The sequence below is a fragment of the Pangasianodon hypophthalmus genome, chromosome 13, assembly GCF_027358585.1.
Source record: "Pangasianodon hypophthalmus isolate fPanHyp1 chromosome 13, fPanHyp1.pri, whole genome shotgun sequence".
Taxonomy (NCBI): Eukaryota; Metazoa; Chordata; class Actinopteri; order Siluriformes; family Pangasiidae; genus Pangasianodon; species Pangasianodon hypophthalmus.
The window spans coordinates 25,534,989-25,557,364 of NC_069722.1; the positions used below are offsets into that span (position 1 = coordinate 25,534,989).

Consider the following 22,376-nt stretch of genomic DNA (forward strand, 5'->3'; position numbering starts at 1 on the left):
ATTTAGAGATTTGCTCACAGGTTTGAGTCAGATACCTCTCTCAGTTTCCCGTTTCCATTCAGAGAATTGGATTTTTGCTAATAGCCGGCACACATCTCTCTTTGAAGCTCTGTGAAATGATTCATTTGTCTTTTTTCAAAGCGTGTTTTACTTTAATATTCAGTTGATCTTGAAACAGGTGCTGGTTTTTTCTCACATGAATCCATTCAGATTTTAAGCTTTGAAGTGGGATTGATCTAACCTCTCTGATCTCTCGCTCCGGCTCTCTCGTGGAGCCATTGTGCAAAAAAAAAAAAAAAAGCTTCAAATGCCAAAGAAAATCCCCATATTACATGCAGACCTTTTGAGGAAAGAAGAACTTTCAACCTGATTAAACAGGAAGTCAGATGTTCACGTCATCAGTTGATCCTTCAGCACCTTTTCAGGTGTTTTTGTCCACCAGAAGCTGTAGCAGGACACTGAAGCTGATGGACACCCCTGCTCTGGAGTCAATGGTACATTCCAGACACCCACACAGAGTTAAAGCCCTCCAGTGGGACTGGCCTGACGCAGGGGGTGGGGTAGGTGTGGATGTGGATGTGGGACTCGTTGGCTGCTGGGTAAATATTGATGCAGAGGTTTGACGTGGGAGAAGAACAGCAGTGGAAGCAGGGATGAGATGGAGGAGAAGAAATACAATTCTTCAGATACAAATTCACGATGAGGCGCATGTTTTAGCTCAAACGCTAACACGATAAAGTGAAACACAGAAAGACAGAACTGAGGGTTTGTGGAAGAGAAAGAGGACGTGGATTGTTCCTTTGTGTTTGTGTTTCTCCTCCCCAGAGAACTTCAGCAGCGAAAATAGCAACTCTCGCTGTGGTCTATTTAACTGCGAGCGCCCCGAGGTGACGGCAGATTCAATCGTTTCTCTAATCACTTGTGGTGATTGACGCAAGCCACTGCGCATTGCAGGCGTCTCTTCACACAAACACACACTCACACACACTTCAGCACCACGGACAGCAACAGGATGTACACGACAAAAGCTTATATAAAAAATTAAGCTGTAATGTTTGAGGAGTAAAAGATCAACACATTTGATTTGATCAACACATTTGAATATAATTTAATAAATCTGAATACGTTTTGAAAAATTTTAAAAGATTTTTATGTTTCCATCACACCTGAGCCAATTTACAGCTGCACTGACTCACCTGAAATGTTACACACTCCAAAACTGCAGTTAATAAATAAACGGTTCTTTGGTTTTTCTCTTTCTCTGTCTCACACTCTCTCTCTCTCACTCTCTCTCTCTCACTCTCTCTCTCACTCTCTCTCTCACACATCTATCTCTCCGTCACTGTGTCTGTCTCAGTCACACTCTCTCTTTCTCTCTCCATAGCTCTCTCTCCACCACTCTTTCTCTGTCTGTCTCCATCTCCCTCCATCCCTCTCTCACACATCCATCTCTGTCACTGTGTCTATGTGTTTTTTATTTCTCACTTTCTCTTTGTGTCTGTCTCTCTCTCTCTCTCTCTCTTTGTTTCTGTGTCTGTCTCTCTCTCTCTCAGTCTTTCTCAGTGCTTTTCCTCTCTCAGTTTCTGTCTCTCTCTCTCTCTCTCTCTCTCACTCAGTCTTTCTCAGTGCTTTTCCTCTCTCAGTTTCTGTCTCTCTCTCTCTCTCTCTCTCTCTCTCTCACTCAGTCTTTCTCAGTGCTTTTCCTCTCTCAGTTTCTGTCTCTCTCTCTCTCTCTCTCTCTCTCTCAGTCTTTCTCAGTGCTTTTCCTCTCTTTGTTTCTCTCTCTCTCTCTCTCTCTCTCTCTCTCTCAGTCTTTCTCAGTGCTTTTCCTCTCTTTGTTTCTCTCTCTCTCTCTCTCTCTCTCTCTCTCTCTCTGTGGTTCACATTCTGAGGTATCAGGATCAGTTTGGCAGTAAACAGATCTCTCACAGAAGATGAAGACGTTTAGTAAATGATGAGTTTGGAGTTATTTAGATGAATATTCATTAGTATAATAAGAACAGTCAGTATTATTAAACTGCCACTGGACTGGTTTGATTGTTTACTATTTTTTATTCCTACTTATTTCTGTTTTTTTTCTCTCTCTATTTTATTTGATTACAGTTTCCATAACCACTCAGTAATTTGTTTGGTCTGAATTTAATCAAACTTAATGAAAATAATTCTCCAGTTCATTACAGTATACAATAAAATTGCAGTAAAATGATTACACATGATTCTTCATGGGTTCTTTGGAAAGTCAAGGGTTCTAAGCTTCCTGAAGAGGTTCTGCTCAGAACCCCGCCCCTTTCTTTTCAAATCCACTCGCAAACAACGAGCACATAAACATTACTTCAGGCTCTAAGTGAGATATTAAGAACTTTTTTGGTAAATGTTTTGGCAGTGTGTATGACTGTTTAAATGAACTGCTCATGTGTGCGAGCTTAAATCTGTAAAACACTCTAGTATTAAATTTAAAAAAATATTAATGGTAGAAACTCTTGGCTAAACTAGGCTCCATGTAGTTTTCAACACGTAAAATATTGCAGATTTTCCACCGTTATATAAACATCACTCCATCCAATCAACTTCCGGTAATTAACACTACACCACTCGAGCTTGAACACACACGTTAATAAACGATGGCATCAGTTCAGACAAAAACCTGTTCAGCATTTTATAGTAAAACAAGCGAGAGGTCAAAACAATGCTGTTCCACTGGGGAGCGTTTTATAACTAATCCAATATAATCGTGTCTCTTTCCTGCATTCATTAAGCACCTCTCTCTGCCATCGACCAGCACACGCAGCGTCTGAGGATAATTAGATTAAAGAGAAGGAGACGGGAGTGAACGAGTGCAGTGGCGATGGAGGAAGAAGACCACAGGCCAATCCGATACGAGAAGCATTAAGGAAGCAAAGTGAGAGTCTTTTATATTCATCACAGTCGCCTCGGGAGAAGTGGAGGCGTTTTTTTGTTGCTTGGCATGATGAGGAGAGGATGGAAAACACAACTATACACAAAATTTAAGCACTTATCATCTCCAGATGTTTCTAATTGACTCTCAGAGAAGGAGCATGAATCTAAATTCATAATTAAATTAGAAATGCATGGAGTCCGGTCACTTCACAGAGCTCAATCAACAAGCGTCGACCTGTTGGGTTCAAAACGCCGGAGAGAAGGAGAGGAAGAGAGGAGGATGAGACGTTTTCTCCCCTCCACAGCCCATTAATGGGGTGAAATTAAAGAGGGGGATCTAATTAACCCACGATGAGCAGAATTACAACCACCAATCAATGCAGTGAGCCGAGACGGGCAGCGAACCCTCGCCGGAAGTCTCCATAAAAACCACCTCCTCGACTCCCAGCCATTCTTCAGCTGACAGTCTGTACATTACGACCAGAACAGACTGTAAAACATGGAAAAGACGACAGAACTTTGGTTAGTAACAGCGAGGTTACTAATAGGCTTTAGAGTAAAGCAAGGGAAGATCGTTGGACTGGAATTATAATCCATTATAAGCCCTGAATAGCAGCTTGTGGGAAACTAGAATATTTCTCTTGTCATTACGGTATCACGAATTACTCTTCTAATCACGGCATGTGTTTACAGCCACTGTTATAAATCTCAGATTACATTCTCGATATATGCAATCAAATTTAAACACAAGTGATATTTAGTGCCATTGTTACCATAGCAACAAGACTCCTGTACAAATAGCGAATGTTAAGCAGCATGTTTGCCTTAATGGCGTGTTTTAAATCATCAGTCTCAGCAAAACATCCTCCAAAACTCCCTATAGAACAGTCCGCATGAAGAAGAGTGAGTCACAATTTTTCATTCATTCGACACTCAACCGAGAAAATGTACAGATTGTCTACGGGTAAAGCAGACTGTCAGGGATTCTCAGAGGCGACGGATGCAAGTGCAGATTTTTATTGTGCCGAGTGTAAAAATAACAACCAAAACGGTGAGTAACACAAAACAGGAAGACATACAGACTATGGGCAAGACTACAGCAGGCAAAGCAACACACAGACACAACATCAACAGAAGCATGACAATTAGGTACACAGAGACCAGAACTTAAATAGTGGCGCAAATCAGAGTGAAACAGGAAACAGGAGCTTGTGATTAGTGCCATGCGATGTGCTGGGGCTGATGGGAAGTGGAGTTTAATGTCCTTTTAGCACTAACTTTACACAGATATACTGTATTGCCTTTACTCATCTTCTAACTTGATACGTTTCAGGCAATAGCTGCTCAACACACACTTTTTGAGTTTATAGTTTATAGTTACATTTATTGTTCTGAGAAACAGGTTAGTTCCTGTTGTCACTTACGTTATAGCAGCTATAAACAGTCATTCCCTCGCCAGTCTCTCTTTATTCTCTCTCGAAGTTAATAAGACAAAAAATGCAGCTTGTCATGTTACCTAAAAACCGCAAAGAAGCGTAAACTCCTCTGTCCTGTTACCTCTGACTTACAAAGCGCTGACACTGGAGACTCCTTCCATAAATCTCCTTACAGAAAACTTTACCTTGTCATTTACTGATTCTGCACACTCTTCTTTTTAATCTGTTTATGTGTTTATGTCCCTGAGAATGAGCTATAAAAACGATAACGTATTAGAACAAGTGCATTAATATAAACCTGTGATTTCAGGTGATGTAACCAATCAGAATCCAGAATTCTTAACATGTGAGTAAGTCTGTGGCTAATATGAACACACACACACACACACACAGATTTCCACACCAGATAGGTATTATCATGTTCATATCATATCAGTGTGTGTTCGATAATAATAATTAAAACAGGGAAATCTGTGAAATCATGTTTAGCAGTTAGCACACACTCCCGCAGACACCAGCACTGCGTCTGCTCTCATTTAGAGCCTGCGATGTTCAGCAATTAAATTTGTCCACTTTAGAGCACCGCACTAACTCTGGTGTAACGCCGTTGTTTGGCTGAGTCGCTCTACCCAATTTAGTTCTGCCCAAATCAATTTACAAGCCAAAATGAATGTAATCAGGAGCAATTTGGTTATTTTTCCTCCACAGGATGGAACGTCTCTCAGCTCGGCGGTGATGGAGACGCTCAGCGGATCTCTCGCGCTCGCTGTGAGGACATCGTTATCCTCGATCATCACCTGAGGCTGCTCTGCATGCACAGGCAAAGACGCCCAGAGCAAACAGCTGGCGGCCATGATGAATATTTCACATTCAGTGCTGGGTAAGCCGATCCGTGAGGAGTGGTTACGGGCGACGGGGGGCGACACTTAGATCACACAGCCTGCAGCAGCACTGATGTCCAGCTTCCACAGCTGTCAGGAGAGACCACAACAGCATGGAGGATCCGGAAAGATTTAATAGATGCTAGTGTCGATATCTTTTCACTCTAATCTCTCTCTCTCATCCACATCCACAGTCTAGTCCAAAAGTTATACCAATATTTATGTGAGGAAAGTTCAGGTTACGCAGCTGCTTAAGTGGACATTTTGGATTGTTAAAATCACCTGAATGCAGTTCACGCCTCTGAGGTTTACAGATTTTTCTTGAGTAGAAGTGAGACGGAGTTTTTCAGCAACATCTCGACCATCGGCTTGAAGATAAAGCACTGAAACAAATCTAATAGGAGTCTAGTACATCACCAACATATTGCTGCATGAATAGCACTGCTTTTAAATTCGGATTAATTTAACAATATGACTTCTACGCTCTTTATTCAGCAGAGCATAAAATAGCACTTGATCCAGCACATCCTGTTATTTTATTTTATATATATATATATCAGGCTCTAACAGTTACTCATGTGCAAGACGCAGTGAAGTCACGAGACACTAAATCGAGATCATAAAATTGGAACGTGTGTGTGGTGATGTAGGTGAATGTTTCACACTTAATTCACTATTTTGATTTGTTGAATTAATAAAGTAAAGCCAGAAAACGTGTCCGTGGTGTGAAGGAAAATCTGACCCGGTGCTCGTCTACTACACTTACAGAGAAACTTTACCTTCATTCAGCACTTTATCCATAAAATACTCATTGGCAACAGTTTGGGGAAGAACCACTTGTGTGTGTGTGTGTGTGTGTGTGTGTGTGTGTGTGTGTGTGTGTGTGTGTGTGTGTGTGCATGTGTGAGATGGTGATGGTGATATTTATGTATTTAATGTTGACCTTGAATGACATGCCATAATGTGTTCGAGTGTATTTACAGACAAATAAATTTCACTGTGATGTATTGTGGTTACATCAAACTGCCAGACAGTGGCGAGACACGCCTCTGTTTTAGACAAACTCCGCCCCCATGTGCGTAACTCTCACAGAACTGCTGAACAGCATTTAAGTCTGTAGTTACGCCTGAGCTCTGTGTGTAACTTCAGTATTTAATCCCCTTTGCATGAGTTTGGAGTAAATAATTTTTCTGTTCTTGTCTGAACACAGGGAGTTTATATTCGTATCTGTAATAATCTCTCTCTCACACACACACACACACACACACACAGAGAGATTAGCATATGTAATAGTTTTCTAGTCTGGCCTTTAAACTCATATCAGAATGCAGACAGAGAGTCGACTGTTCATAGCAAGAAGTGGATAAAATAATTCATAAAACTCAGGGCTGCTCTAGAACCTGTTCAGGGTGGTTCAGCATTCGAGAGTCTGCTCTAGAACCTGTTCAGGGTGGTTCAGCATTCGAGGGTCTGCTCTAGAACCTGTTCAGGGTGGTTCAGCATTCGAGGGTCTGCTCTAGAACCTGTACAGGGTGGCTCAGCATTCGAGGGTCTGCTCTAGAACCTGTACAGGGTGGCTCAGCATTCGAGGGTCTGCTCTAGAACCTGTACAGGGTGGCTCAGCATTCGAGGGTCTGCTCTAGAACCTGTTCAGGGTGGTTCAGCATTCGAGGGTCTGCTCTAGAACCTGTTCAGGGTGGTTCAGCATTCGAGGGTCTGCTCTAGAACCTGTTCAGGGTGGTTCAGCATTCGAGGGTCTGCTCTAGAACCTGTTCAGGGTGGTTCAGCATTCGAGGGTCTGCTCTAGAACCTGTACAGGGTGGCTCAGCATTCGAGGGTCTGCTCTAGAACCTGTACAGGGTGGCTCAGCATTCGAGGGTCTGCTCTAGAACCTGTTCAGGGTGGTTCAGTAGTCACGGTTCTGCTCTAGAACCTGTTCAGGGTGGTTCAGTAGTCACGGTTCTGCTCTAGTGACTGGAGGGTTGTGAGTCCACCTTTAACACTAAAGCTATACACATTTAGGAAAAAAGGTTCCTCAAGGCTTCTTGCAATTTGGATCTTACATTTCAGGGAGATTTTAATTGGAACCTTTTCTGAAGGGAAACCCTCTACTGTAGAGTTCTGTCATAGCTCATGGTATTATAATTGCATCTAAATGCCTTTTTCAAGGGTTCTCTGGGTTGACTCAGTTGATCTGGTTGCCCAAGAGACAAACCAATGGACTCTTAAGGGTTCTAGATCTGAACCTTTTTCTGAAAGTATAAGAAATAGGGCATGGGGACACACTGGACAGGTTTCTTCTAGCACTCTGGTGTGTCTCTCTGCGAAACCCTTAAAGGAACCAAGTGAGGAATTTTCCTTTTCAGACAGGGTTCCAAGTAGAACCCATTTAGGAAGCTACACTCTTAAAAATAATGGTGACAGAAAAGGTTCTTTGGAACAATGCCAAAGAAAAAACATTTTTGGTTCCCTATAAATAAAGAAGTATTTTAAGCTCCCTAAAGAACCGTTTTCTCCATAGTTCCCTCTAGAACCAACATAAAATGGGTAAAGATCCATGAATAAGAAGGTCTTTTAGCAAAAATACTATATTTTCCACTGGGATTTATGTTTTCAGCTTGTCTCACTGCTTTAATGTTCTAAGTAGAGCCTTACAACTGAGTCTTTTCCTAACAGAGAGGGTTCCAAGTAGAACCTTTTTGGGAAGTTAAGACCCTTAAGTGGGTTCCCTTTTCACTCCCGCCTAAAAGTTAAAGCTCTTATTCAAATAAAATCAAAGCTCATACTCTTACACAAGGTTCCATCTAACAGGATAAAAGGCTCTATGTAGAACCCTACAACTCAACTCTGAATGTGAACTGCGCTTGTGTGTGTGTGTGTGTGTGTGTGTGTGTAATAATAACAGACAGCAGCCGCAGGACTCGTTTCTGTTGTTATGTGGAACCTCACTCGGGGGAATTTACGCTCTGATGTGAGGTGAAACCTGACAGCTCTGAAATTCCTCACTAGATAATGTGCCTCATTAGTGGTTCTCAACAGGTTCCGCTTTGCTCAGCTCCCACAGGACGGAGAACTCATACACACACAAAACACGTCAGATCTACACACGGACTACACACACACACACAGGAGTGGCACTTTCAGCTCGTCTCTCTGAGGAACCTTTAAATATTCTACGTAGAACCCTACAGCAGAGTGGTTTTCAGCTTGTTTCTCTGGAGAACCCTCAAATGAAAAGTACAGCAGAGAACCCTTAAATATTAAATGGAGAACCCTTTAGAAAGCTTATTCCTTATCCAAGAACTGTTGAAAAACAACATAATAATAATGTAAAATAAAAGAGACGCACACACACACACACACACACACACACACACACTGAGTAATGACTCACCAAGTTTTATGAGTCATTTTGCTTGAGAACGCTGCTAAGACGTGAAACATAGCAGGTTAAACTCAGAGACTCTGCAGTGTGTGTGTGTGTGTGTGTGTGTGTGTGTGTGTGTGTGCGTGTGTGTTCTAAAGGGCAGGGTGTATGGTGTAGAGAACATTTACACAGTTGCACTTTCTCCACTCGTCTCTGCTCATGACCTCATGACTCACTCACACGACTCAGTGTTCATTCATACATAATTCAGCAAGGGCACTAATGACCACAGACCCCTGGAACCTACACTCGCACACACACACTCGCACACACACACTCGCACACACTCGCACACACACACTCGCACACACTCGCACACACTCGCACACACTCACACACACTCACACACACACACACTCACACACACTCACACACACTCACACACACAGGGGCTCGCTCCATGGACTGCATTACACCATCACACCGCTATCAGAGCACAAAACCAAACACACAAGGCATAAGAAAAGGTATAAATGGTAACCCCACCCACAACCCCACCTCTAACCCCACCTACAGCACCATCTCTAACTCCGCCCACAACCCCACCTACAGCAACATCTCTAACTCCGCCCACAACCCCACCTACAGCAACATCTCTAACTCCGCCCACAACCCCACCTCTAACCCCAACTACAGCAACATCTCTAACCCCGCCCACAACTCCACCTCTAACTCCGCCCATAACCCCACCCATATCCCCACCTCTAACTCCACCCGTGTGTGTATATAGGCTAAAAAAGGTTCTAATTTAGCTCCTTTAAAGGTTCTTTGGTTTGTCTGGAGTAACCCCTGGTTATAAAATCATCTGGGTAGAACCTCTTCAGGAAGCAAAACATTGAAAGTAGAACCAGTTTTGGAAAGCTAGAATCATTCTGTCTAAAAGTCTAGATGTAAATGTGAGTAAAAGCTTGCACCTAACCCACTTCTCTTAACAGCAAAACAACCAACAGTTGTCCTTCTGCTGGAACCCTTAAAGGTTCTGTGTAGGACCCCTTTAGGAAGCAAAGAACCCTTAACTATGCAAAGAATGAACCTGTAGAGTTAGAAAACAAAACATAGGCGTAAACGGCTCAGGTGACCGATGATGTTCCTGAAGATCAGGTCGTAAACTGTTTAAAAAACGTTAAATCTAGAACCCTTAAAATTCTGAAGGTTCCCCTTTCACAAAAGATACCAAGTAGAACCATTTTGGGAAGCTAGAACTATTTTGTATAATCGTCTAGATGTAAACGTAAGTAAAACTCTGCACCTTTTCAACAGCAAACAACCGATTGTAGCTAGGAGACTTGTCTCTCTGGGGAAACCCTTAAAGGTTCTATGTAGAACCCTACAGTAAAGTGTTTCCTAATCATACCATAGCAACTGATGATTTTTGTGATGATCTGGTCATACACTGTTTAAAAAAGGTTAAATCTAGAAGCATTTTGTCTATGGTCTAGATAAAAACGTAAGTAAAACTCTTGCCTTTTTGCTAACCCTCTTCTCTCAACAGCAATCAGCGAATCACAGCTTAGTGACTTGTCCATCTGGGGGAACCCTTAAAGGTTCTATGTAGAACCTCTTTAAACATTTTTCAAACATGAAAATAAAGAGAAAGAAAGAGTGAAATCTGTCAGCTGAAGAACCCGTCGTTGTACTGATATCAGTAAGACCCTGACGGTGCTGTAGACCCACAGAGCTTTATTCATCGCTCATTACTCCATAATGAATAATCCGTCTCTGTTTACAGGGAAGTCTCGCCAGAGGACCTGCACTCTTTACGTATCGATTGTCTTTAAGAGCTTTTAGATGATCAGGATCCGAGTCAATAAGAGCGCGTTCCACTGGGCTTAAATCTTAAAGCTAATTAAAGCAAACAAAACGTCGTTAGAGTTAAACACAGAGCTGATTCTTTAACGATGTGAGGAATTCATCATCAGCTTTACACCACTGCTCTCACAGTCGAACATCTGAGCACGGTGTCAAAAAAGCAAGATGTCTTCAACAATTAACAGCCACTTTAACAGCACTCATGGGCTCTGTTTAACGCTCCTGTACATGCCCCTGTCCTCCGAAGCGCAAACGTCGCTGATCACGCTCACATCCCTCACTTTTTACAACAACGTCACTAAAAAACAACGGCATTCTGTCGAAAAAGTGCTGCCTTTAAACTTCAGCGTGGTTTCGTTTGGTGTTGATGGACCACAAAGAAATGGAGATACAGCAAGTTACACAGCAAGTGTTCCTGATGATGCCCTCTTTAAAAAAGCTTAAATCTAGAACCCTTATGGGGTTTAAGGGGAACCCTTACAATTTCTGTTTAGGACGACGCTATGACCAAACATTTCCTTTCACAAAAGCTTCCAAGAAGATCCATTTTAGAAAGCTAGAACCATTCGGTCTAATAGCGAGGATATAAAAGTATCTTTTAGCGTCTTTGTAAGTCTCTTCTTTGCAACTGCACATAGGTTCTTTAGGTTGTCCCCTCTGAAATATCTATGTAGAACCCTAAATCAGGGGTTTCCTTCTTATAAAAGCTTCCAAGTAGAAAGATAAAACCATTTGGTCTAATAGTGTGAAAATAAATGAAAGTAGAACTCATGAAAGACCCCTTAACTCCACAAAGAACCCTGTTCTTCTAAGAGTAGAGAGATAGAAAAAGGTAGATGTGCACATATACAGTGACACGATGATGTTCATAATTATCTGGCCATAAATCTAGAACCCTTAAGGTTTTATGGGGGAACTCTTAAAATTTCCTTTATGCAATGCAAGAACCATGTGTTCTACTAGTGTAGCTTTAACTGCAAGTCCTGCTTCTTTGCTAACTCTCTTCTCTTAACAACTATCAACCAATCACTGTTTAGCGACTGTACACACGTTCTTTAGTTTGTGCTTCTGGGTGAACGCTTAAAGGTTCTATGTAGAACCCTAGAGTAAAGTGCTTCCTAATCAGCAATGTTTCAAAGTAAATCCCTTTTAAAGAAAAAAAACCCTTAACAGAGGTTCATAAAGTGTTGGTAAGATAAGGATGTATAATGACTGATGATGTAAATCTAGAACCCTTAATGTTTTTTTTTTTGAGGCACTCTTAAAATCTCCTTTTCAGAAAGCTAGAACCATTTTGTCTAATAGTGTACATCTAAAAGTAAGCCTTGCTCCTTTACTAACTCCTTTCCCTTCACTGTAAACATGTTTTTTTAGTTTCTCACTCTGAGGGAACGCTTAAGAGTTCCATGTAGAACCCTGATCATCAAGAGTTCCAGTAGAACCCCTTTAGTTACCAAAGAACCCTCAACTCAGGTTCATAAAGTGCTGAAAAATGGGAGATGTACACGTATACAGGAAAAGTTCCTGATTATCTCATCATACATGCTTATAAAAAGGTTAAATCTAGAACCATCAAGGGTTAAAATGTCTGTGTCGTAGCAAATAAAAGCATTTTAGAAATCTAGAACCATTAGGTCCAATAGTGTAGAGATAAAATCAAGTCTTGAGTATTTGCTAACTGTCATCTCATCAACCAATCACAGCTCAGCAGCAGTAAACCGGTTCCTTGTCCCTCTGGGAGAACCCTTATTTTTATTCTGTGTTGATGCGCATGATCACATTTACGACATCAATTACTGAAAATATGTCAGATTCTATCTGGTGAAGTGTTTCAGAGCCGAACCTGCCTCAGAGTCAGCTCAGATCCTCGCTATTGCTCCGACTTCTGCTCATTTCTGCTCATTTCCACACTCCCTGAGCTTCGCTTCTGCCACGTGTGCTTCTGAGATCAGTAAAGTGTTCATCAATCTCAGATCTCAGTTCTGCTGAGGTTCTCCTCTCTCCCGCTGGCCGTGGTGCTGAAATGATTTAAAGCTGTGAGACTTGGCATCCTGACTCAGGCCTGAGGAGCTTTCCTCTTCTTGTGGAGGAAAATGCTGAGACAGGTAGCAATTAGGAGCTGCTCCAACTTCACTCCAGAACTCATCACACACACACACACACACAGCTACACATTACGCTCACACACAAACATCTACACTCACAGTAAAGTCAATCATACCACACTTATTGTGTTATGAGTGTGAAGCCGTGGTTCTGGTGGCTGGGTTTGGTTCTGCAGGCCTGCAGTGTGCAGCTCCATGGAGCATCAGGAATAATGCACGCGCTAGTTGGATCATTAAGCGCCAGATTCCACTCATTATCCTCACAATCAATAACAATAATCGAGACTGATCTTCAGGTTTGATATTACCAGTCTTCAGTCAATCAATAGATGTAATGACTGATCGATGTTCAGCCACACCTTAACTCTCAGATCTACAGATAATGAGCTCTGATCTCAGCGCGAGCGTCTGCGGGAAAAGCTTCTGCGCATCTTCTTACAAAAAACTCTGCAAGTTGCTTTGAAAGACCTGTGCGTTTTTTGGTTTTTTTAATTTTCAGAACAAGACTGCATGTGGCACTGGCATCAGAAATCATTCCTGTAAATCGGAAACATGATGAAACTCGCGCTTACCTTGTCTGACATCCAATTTCCGCTGCTGCAGAGCGCTAAAACGGGACGCTGCTGCTTCTCTCTAAATAAAGATCCTTCACCAAAATTCTGCGTCCACCCACTGAAGTGCGTTTTCCCCACGGATCATAAAGTACGCCTTACATAACTCCAAAACTACTCCAGAAGCACAGTTTACTGCAGGAAGAAGTGGCTAGGATGAGATGATGAGATGCTGAGATGCTGAGATGTTCCTCTTTTTGCTCAATCCAGCCTCCAAAGTGTGCAAAACGCTGCTGAAATCAAATAAATGACCGGAAGTAGATCCTCCTCAGCGCGGAGACTCCTGCACGCTCTTTGCACTCTTTGTTCTCCAGATTTTCCCATCAGATTGTCTGGAAAGGAAATGGCTTTGAATAGTCTGCTGCATGTATTGCTACGGAATCAAACTGTAAAATCCTCACTCAGGTCGTGCGTTAATTCTCCATTCCCACTTTTACACCTTAAACACACACACACACACACACACGTCTCTCTTTTCCTCCAAACACACCACTTTGCATTTCTCCAGGAATTCCATTCCAACTCGCTGCAAAGAAGAAGAAGAGAAGAAATCCCTACAGCACACAGCGCTTCAGCTGCATCGCCTGGGCTTCTCGGAGATCTTGGAGAAATCCAGCATCTACATGATCAGCAGCAGCTCGCGCGAGCCGAGAGAAAGAGACGCGAGACAGACGGAGCTGAGCACTGCACCATCTCCCGAGCGCGCGTGCAGAAAAACACCCAACTTCTTATCGCGCTCCGTTCTGTTGCATCCTTCTATCGCTCCATCTATCCGTCCGTCCATCTGTCCATCCGTCCGTCCGTCCGGTGCTGGCGCGTGCGCGGCGATCCGGCAGGTGAATGCGCGCGCGCAGCCGCCGCACGGTGAAGCAGCGCGGACCTGAGAGCACGAGCTGAACGATATACCGGCTCTCACGCGATATCGCGATACTTTCGGTCTCTGTGATGCACGTATATGCAAATGAGCTCTCTAACCAATCACTGAGTGTGTTACTGTGATTAGTCAGCATGCTGAAGAGCTGTGATGGAGCAGATCGCGGATTCTCTAGCATTAATAATAATAATAAATAATAATAATAATAAATATTAATCATAATAATAATATTAATAACTTTTAGTGCTTCTGTTTCTCAGCTCAGAAAAAAACTCAAACATAAGACTCCTCCTCTCCTCTCCTCCTTTCTGCCACCTCTACCCCTCTCCTCTCCTCTCTTCTCCTACTCCCCCTCTCGTCCTCTGCTCCTCTCATCCTCTCCTCCTGTCCTCCCCCTCTCCTCACTCCTCCTCTCCCATCTTCTGCTCCTCGCTCCTCTTCTCCTTTCCTGCACCTCTCTTCTTTTCCTCTCTCCTCCTCTCCCCTACTTTCCTCCTCCTCTGCTCCTTTCATTCTCCCCTCTCTTTTCGCTCCATCTCTCCTTCTCTACTCCTTTCATCCTCCTCACCTCTCCTCCTGTCTTCCCCCTCCTCGCTCCTCCTCTCTCATTCTCCTCTCCACCTCTCTCATTCTCCTCTCCTCTCTCCTCTCCTCTCTCCTCTCCTCTCTCCTCCTCTCCAATTCTCCACCTTCCTCCTCTCCTCTCTCCTCCTCTCCCATTCTCCTCTCCACCTCTCTCATTCTCCTCTCCTCTCTCCTCTCCTCTCTCCTCCTCTCCAATTCTCCACCTTCCTCCTCTCCTCTCTCCTCCTCTCCCATTCTCCTCTCCACCTCTCTCATTCTCCTCTCCTCTCTCCTCTCCTCTCTCCTCCTCTCCCATTCTCCTCTCCTCTCCTCCACAGTATAACTGCTGTTTCTACACCAGGTTGCCAGGTTGGACTGATTCCTGGGTTTAAGTTACACTGAGATGGAAGTGGAGTTCCAGCGGAAACTTATCGAGGATTTTTTAAAACACTGTGGACTGAACTCATGATGTGTATTAATCTGATTTGTATTCAAATACACTGGCTAAAATAGATTAGATAGATAGATAGATAGATAAGCAATCTGTTTTACAACCTAAAGTGGTTCTTGTTAAAATTATTTTAAGAATTCTTTACAACAATGTTCCTGAAGGCACATAAACGGTTTTGCTGAGACAATAAAACTGTAAAGGAATCTGTCTTACACTCTGCCATACTGCTACTATTCATTTATTCATTCATTCATTCATTCATTCTCAGTAAGCACTTTATCCTGGTCAGGGTCTTGCTGTATTTTATCCTGGGAACGCTGGGAATCAGGTGGGAATAGACTCCAGGGTGCATCACACACTCAGTCACAACTACAGTGTAATTTATCTTCAGCAATCCACCTATTGGCATGTTTTTGGGAGGTGAGAGGAACCCGGAGAACCCAGCAGAAACACACACACACACACACACACACACACACACACACGGAGAACATGTGACATGCCAATAGGTGGATTGATGATGATGGATGAATAAATAAAGAAAGCTTTATTGCAACCTAAATCTGTTCTTGTAGAAACCCTTCAATCTCAGGGCACCATGCGCACGCACACACACATACGCACACACACGCACACACACACACACACACACACACACAGACGCACACACACGCGCACATGCGCACACACACACACACACACACACGTTTTGGGGAGGAAGGAGGAAACCAGAGAACCAGGAGAAAACCTACATGGACATGGGAAGAACATGAGAAACTCCACACAGACTGAAACCTGAGTGGAAAGTCACTATTTTTATTAATACTTTAAAAAGTAACGTTTTTATAAATGGTAAAAAAAAATATTCAAACTGTTATTTATAAGTGCATTAATAAAAAATATCTAATGCTCGTCTTTTGGGATGGTGTGAAATAAATTGATGTGGGATTTAAAGTGGGATTTGGCTGAGAATTGAAATCCAATCTGGCAACCCAGAGGCGTCTGGACACCTTCCTGCTATTAGTGCACTCACTGCACCGGCGCACATGTTAGACGCAGTGAAGCAGGTGTGTGTGTGTGTGTGTGTGTGTGAGCATTCTTTCATACGAGCAGACAGGAGAACACGCGCATGTGCAGTGTGCACGGTGTAAAGTGTGTTGGCACGAGCTGTTAATGAAATGAAAATCACACAACAAGAACATTAAATGTGAAGTGCTTTAGCTCCATTATTGGATCTGAATAATAATAATAATAATAATAATAATAATAATAATAATAATAATTTATAAGCAAACACTAGAAATATCACACAAATGAACGCGACTGCACGATTGCCATGAGCTCAACCTTAAAGGGGCGGTGTGTAATGATTAGAGCTCTCTCTGCAGTCCACAAAAGGCACTGCAATGAAAATATTCCCAGCACCACGTGCGAGTCACGTGACAGTTAATTTGAGACTCGGGAGGAAAAAATAAAAAGAAAATTTAAAAAAGGAAATGAAATGAGGAAAGTAGCGTGATCCACTGCATGTCAGATTGTCATTTTTCTGAGCTCTCTTTGAGGCTTTGGGGTTATTCCAGGTCGAGAAGCATTCATAAACATTAAATAGTGTATATTTATCTGCAGACTTTAACTTCTAATGAGAGGGGAAATGAAAGACAAATATTGAGCTAATAAGCACTAAACACGCAGCGGGGTTTTAGCGCTCTGAGTCACTCGCTTTTACAAATAGCACAAAAGATCAGACGAGCTCCGGTTCCTCCGAGTGGGACTGAACTCTAACTAAACCCAGCTCACACTCCACCCAGCCTTCTCTAGTCTTGAGAGAAATCTTCTTTTAGGTTCTGAGAGATAATCCGGCTCTAATATGGCGCAGCACTTGTGTTAACCTTTCATATTTTCCAGAGAATTCCCGCAGAAGCTGCGAGTCCTCATGAAATATTGAGCGTGGTGGTGAGTTTACAGCTGTTCCCTTTGTCCCTTTTGTGTTGAGGATAAAATTAAACCATGCAGCTATTAAAGACTGTCAGTCATTTTTAATGTCATGTCCATCATCAGAGAGAAAGTGCCAGACAGGGAGAACATCTCTGAGCCAGAAAATTAAGATAAAAAAAATAAATAAACACACACACACAGACACACAGACACACACACAGACACACACACACACGCTCTGTTCAGGCCAAATCCCCCCCCAACATAAAACATGGCATCAAAGTTCAGCATACATCAATTATTAAAATAAAAATCACTCTTATTACAAAGATGAGGTTTTGTTTCTTTTTGACAGAATTAAAGTGTAAAAATATCCGCTTTTAAAAGTCACATGACCTCCGTCTCTTATTTACATTTCAGAGGTCACGTGGAGGATCTCTAAACGTGTCTAATATCTGTGTGCCTTTTTGGATCAGTAATACTTGGCATGAAGAGAAGATCCACTGCACATTTCTAAATTAAATAAGGAATCAGACACAACATGACGTGCTCTTACAGGAAAGTAAAAAACACTGGCATGGTGTTACTGTTACTACCCCAAAGTGTTGACTGTCCTATAACAGCATGCCCCCGAGTGTTTTATTCCTCTTTTACCACAGCAATTTCCCAACAATTACAATTTTTATTTATTTATTAAAGAATGAAACATCATTATATTAAAGATTTTTAATCTGTTTACTATCAGCAGAGCGTCCGCTGTACACGTCCCTGTGAATGAGCTGTTACTATAGAAACCACAACGTATTACAACAAGCGCATTAATCACACAAACCTGTGATCTACAGCTGCACTACTGTCAGAGCTGCTGTTATAGAAAATTAATCAACACCTTCTGACCAATCACAGTCCAGAATTCTACAGAGATAAATGTGATTAAAAGCTGTTTAAATGGAGAACCTTTGCTAAGTGGTAAAGTGCAGCTTGATGGAATATATTAGTCTGAGACAAACGAGGAGTTTGGAGAGTTTAAGAACATGGCAGAACACATCAGCATTTTCAGTGCGTGTATAATTATACGCTTTATGTCCGCGTACGTCTGTAAAGCACAGAACCATTAAGGCTTGGCAGAACGTCTACGCTAAAGTGGTCTACAGAGATTTTTCTGTCGCTTGAGTCAAGCAATCCAGTGTAGCCTCTCTAACAGCATCCGGCTCACGCAAAGTCCTTTCTGCTGACAAATGAGCTGCTTCAGCTCCACACACACACACACACACACACACACACACACGGCCCAGTGGGGCAACGGCGAGTTTGGCAGCTTCCCAATCAGAACGTAAAGGCTTTGTAAACTTTTCAGTTTGTACAAATTGCCTCGGAGCGCTTTCCTCAGCCCCAGAAAGCGTTCTGCCATTGTGGAGGAGTGAAAAGCTCAGTGCTGTTTGCGCTCGGCTCCTCTAAACACCGCTGCCTGCTGTCACACTGGCTTTTTGGGTTTTCTTTTTCTGCCCTCTGTGAGCTCCGGGTCCCGCTGGGGATCTGCGCTAGAAGTAAATACAACTCAGTTTGTTCTGCTTTAATTCTATTAGGGCAATCTGCAGCATCGATTGCACAGTGGAGCAGGTAGAAGAAGTCGCACAGAGAGAGACAGAGAGAGAGAGAGAGAGAGAGAGAGAGGGAGAGCGGAGCATCGCTAACCCTGACTGACACGAATTACCCCGAGTGTCATGCACGCTAGTTAGCCTCAGCGGGGAAGTGGCAGGATTGCGACACTGATTTGGACGTCACACAGAACAGTTTGTTCTGCTGATGATTTTTTTTTCTTTCAGCTGCATCCTCATGAGTGATGAGATGTGATTTGACACTTCATAAATATGGGATGTTATTTAAGTTCTTCTACTTTTTATTTTATTTCACACTGGCACTTCTAGCCTCAAAATGATGGAGAGATTCAGGTCAGCTCTACACTGTCGAGTCTGTCTCAGTAACAGTGTGTGCTCCGGGAGATCTCCAGTTCAAACCCCAGTAACGCTACGACCATCTCTAACCACGAGTCTAAAAAGCTTCTACATGTTATTGTTATTGCTTCATTCATCTTCAGTAAGAGCTTTATCCTGGTCAGGGTGGCGGTGGATCCGGAGTCTATCCCGGGAACACCGGGAGTGAAGCGGGAATACATCCTGGATGTGACGCCACACACTCACACACTCGCGCCTCAGGGTAATTCAGCACCACCAGCATGTTTTTTTCTCAGATGGGAGGAAACAGGAGGACGTGGAGGAGGCCACGGAGGTGCGGAGACTGAAAACAAACAGTCTACCTCGCTTTACATCACCACCCACAGGAGTGAAGAGATCTGACGCTATCAGACGCTGAAACAGAGCGAGAGACCAGAGGCGAAGCTAGAAGGCAAACAAACCAAGAAATCTGACAGACGTCAAGTTGCGAATAAATTTCCTGTTAATGGATGAAGCCTCGCCGCCTCACCGCCGCTGTAGTACATTCAACAGCCTATGAATATAAAATATTTCTATAATGCTTTTTCCAATACAGTGGTAATAAAATTACAGCGCAGTGTCGAACAGTCGAGGTGCTGCATCCGTCAAAAACATCACAGGAGCCTGTAACTGTATGAAGCTAGCAGTTTACACGTTATCTGTATCTCAGAATGAAATCAGACGCCGCTATAAAGTCAAGCAACGACGGCGAGTTTTGTAAAACATTTTTTTTTTAAATGGCGCATTGAGCGGTGATGAAGCCTCTCCATGGAGCAGATCTCCTTCCCTGGGACTAGGAGCTGCTCCTAACTCTGAGCAAAGACTACAACACTAACCCTAAATAAAACAGATTACGCTCACAAATCATCATCATCATCATCATCATCATCAGTCCTGACCAGTGATCCCCGCGCTCAGATCCTCACAAACCACCGTGATCTCCGATCAAAACAAACATGGACACGGCAGTTCAGCTCGACGGTCTTTCTTGTGCCATGATGCGTTTTTCCACATGAGACAGTCAACACACACACACACACACACACACACATCATGAGGAGCTGTAAGTATGGAACATGTTTAATAGTTTAATATTTACAGTTTAATATTTAACGTTATAAAAGTTATAAAAAATGAATGGACTGCCTGCAAAAATATCTGAGCAAGTAAAAATATCTCAAATATAGTCACATATATCTAGAATTTCTTAATATAAGATTACAATAAACCAAATATAAGATGATTAAACCTACTGCTAGACATTTTTACTCATTTCAACCTTTACATTTTCTTATGCTATTGGCTTCTTTCTCGTAATAAACACTTAACATTACCAACATGATCTGCCAGTAGAACGATTTCAAGCTTGAAATGAGTAGAAAAATATCTAGAAATAGGATTTTAGTAATCTTTTATCTGGTTTATCATAATCTTAAATTAGGAAATACTAGATCAGTTTGACTCGAGTGGTTATGATTGGATTTTACACCACAGAATAATCTCAGAAGACAATCTTTCAGCGCAAAATGGAGGCGAATGTGAGGAGAATCTCCCTCAAAATCTTCCTGATTATCATCTACTGCGCGCTGTGTGTTTAAGGAACAGTTTCAAGTGAAATGATGTAGAAACACAGCAGTAATAAAGTATAGAGGAAATCTTCAAACACCACTGGGAGACACTTGAGAGAAGAAGAGAAAGGTGTGGAATAAAAATCAACACAATGTCCTAAAAAAGAGCAGATTTCCTGTTAAAGTTTAAATCTGCCAGCTGTTGTTGTGAACGAATGAATCTTTAACAAAAGGAAAACATGGCTCAGAATACTGCGAAGGATTTTAGACCAACAAGGCACGTGGTTTCACAGAAAAGCTCATGGACATTTGGGGAAAAAATACACAAGAGCAGAAAAAGCAACAGCGTCTGACTGCAACCATGAGGCCCTAAAATACACACGCAATCATTTCCATAACTAAGACGACTGCATGCTTTTCTTCAGAACACCTCGCCATAAAAACAGCACAATTTTACATCCTGTACTTGAATATGCCCCGATATTCTCTCTGGACTGAACGTGTGAGCAGTGTTACTAATGAACAGAAGACTTTTTCTTCCTCTAAAGAGTCAGATACACACACACATACACACACACACACACACACACTCTTGGCTGCTCACAGCACTGCCTGGCTCTAACACACCTCATTTATTCTCTTCACTAATTATCATCACCATCATAATCTGAATTAAAGTGCAGTTTGTCATCATTAGCGCCCTCTACTGGATCAAACTCAGCTGTAAGAAAACATCGCCAGGTCCTGCGCTTTTCCCGGGAATCAACCCCGACTCACCTGCGAAGCTGTGAGCTCATGAGCTGCCTTTTCAGGAAAAGTGGGCGGAGCTGTGCGCCTCTGTGTAGAATGGGGCGGGGCCAAAATGCACAGAGAAATTAGAAATGAAAAAAATTAGTCATAAACATCGAATGACATGAATGTAAATGTGAGTTTCTCCTAAAGATGTATTTGAATTTACAGAATGGAGATGAGTCTAGAAATAAGTTTAAACATTAAGATAAGAACGTGTGCATGCTGACTTCGGGTTCTAAAGTGTACTAAGACCTGACAGCTGGGTTCTAACCTAAATACAAACCCAGCAGGAACGAGTACTAAAAGCAGAACAAAGGAAAAAAGTGACCTAAAAACATTATTGCTTGTAAATATGAGTCACAGCGACACACAGTCCTGCCTCGAGGACGATGTCTGAGCGTCCGTGGTCTATTTTCACAAAGAAACTTTATATTTCTATCCACTGAGCATTTTAACAATTAATTTTACATTTGTGTTGATTTAAATCCAAACACATGACCTGGGTTAATGGGACATCCATTGCAATAAATAAATAAATAAATAAATAAATAAATAAATGATAATTAAAAAAAAAAAACAATGGTTAAATTCCCGAATGAAGATTTATCTTCCAGATGTGCCTCATTTCTTTTATTAGGAGGAACGTTTCTGAGCCAAACGACTACACAGCGCTCATTAGTCCACCCAGAGGGAGACGCTTTAAGATCTCCAGAAAGGAGGAACAGACGTCCATTAAAAAGCAGCAGCGTTTTAATGCGTTATCAAATCGCATTTAAACTGCTCTCACTGCGGATCCGGACAGAGTTCAGCGTAAACACCAGGCACCAGGGATAAAGTCCATTACTCTGAAGTGCAACAATAAATCACACACGTCGCATCACATCATAGTGGCCAAAGATATTTTTTGCAAAACACAATATTTGTTATGATGGTTTTGTTTTACTGATATGCAGAATGGCAGAAAGAACAGCACTGGTGTTCCTCTGAGGTCAATATTAAGAACAATAACATTTTTTAAACATTTTTATGCA

General features: G+C 42.3%; 1 protein-coding gene across 3 annotated transcripts in view; it reads right to left on the minus strand.

Moving 5' to 3' along the window:
- LOC113523774 (voltage-dependent T-type calcium channel subunit alpha-1I) overlaps positions 1 to 22,376 on the minus strand; it is a 162,414-nt gene that overhangs the window by 128,320 nt on the left and 11,718 nt on the right. Inside the window, exon 1 of one of the 3 annotated variants that reach the window (XM_034310152.2) lies at positions 13,129 to 14,088. The exons of the other annotated variants lie outside the window; for them this stretch is intronic. The gene's annotated coding sequence lies outside the window, so the exon portion shown is untranslated. Of the gene's footprint in view, positions 1 to 13,128; positions 14,089 to 22,376 lie in introns of those variants that run through there. 3 annotated transcript variants of the gene reach the window in all.